The sequence below is a fragment of the Dermochelys coriacea genome, chromosome 9 (assembly GCF_009764565.3).
Source record: "Dermochelys coriacea isolate rDerCor1 chromosome 9, rDerCor1.pri.v4, whole genome shotgun sequence".
NCBI lineage: Eukaryota > Metazoa > Chordata > Testudines > Dermochelyidae > Dermochelys > Dermochelys coriacea.
In genome coordinates this window covers 66,028,060-66,028,587 of record NC_050076.1, presented here as the reverse complement: position 1 = coordinate 66,028,587, position 528 = coordinate 66,028,060, and positions in this window count along the sequence as shown.

The window sequence follows — 528 nt, the reverse complement described above, 5'->3', positions numbered from 1 at the left end:
GATCTGAGAAATTATTTTTTTACTTTCTCATCAGTGGCTATGCCCACCAGTGTGGCTCCTATCTTCTCAGAGAGCAGGAGAACCTTTTGCTGAAAGACTTTCAGAATAACTCTTGACAGAATGAACTTTTATTTGAAGTTTAACTTGTGATGTTTTGAGGCCTTTTCCCACCCCCTCTGTGGGGGCATAAAACTAGGTCACCCTCATGGAGTCATAATAGCAAAAAGATATCCCCTCATCCTTCCCCTTTAAAGGGTAGCTCAAGGCCCAGAATGCATCCTACTGCCATTCTCACTGTGTGCTCCAGTCTCCATGATGTTGGTTCCTCAGTACTGAAGCTCAATGCCCACCACATCAGTACAATTGGCCTCTGTCCAGCTCTCCTTGATATCCTCAATCTCAGTACCGAAAGCTTTTATGGTGTCACATGATCTTACAGTGCAAGCTCTACCTAAATCACCTCTTCTCTGTGGTGAAAATACCCTTCATGGTACTGGCCACTAATACCATGCAATAGTAATACAGAGA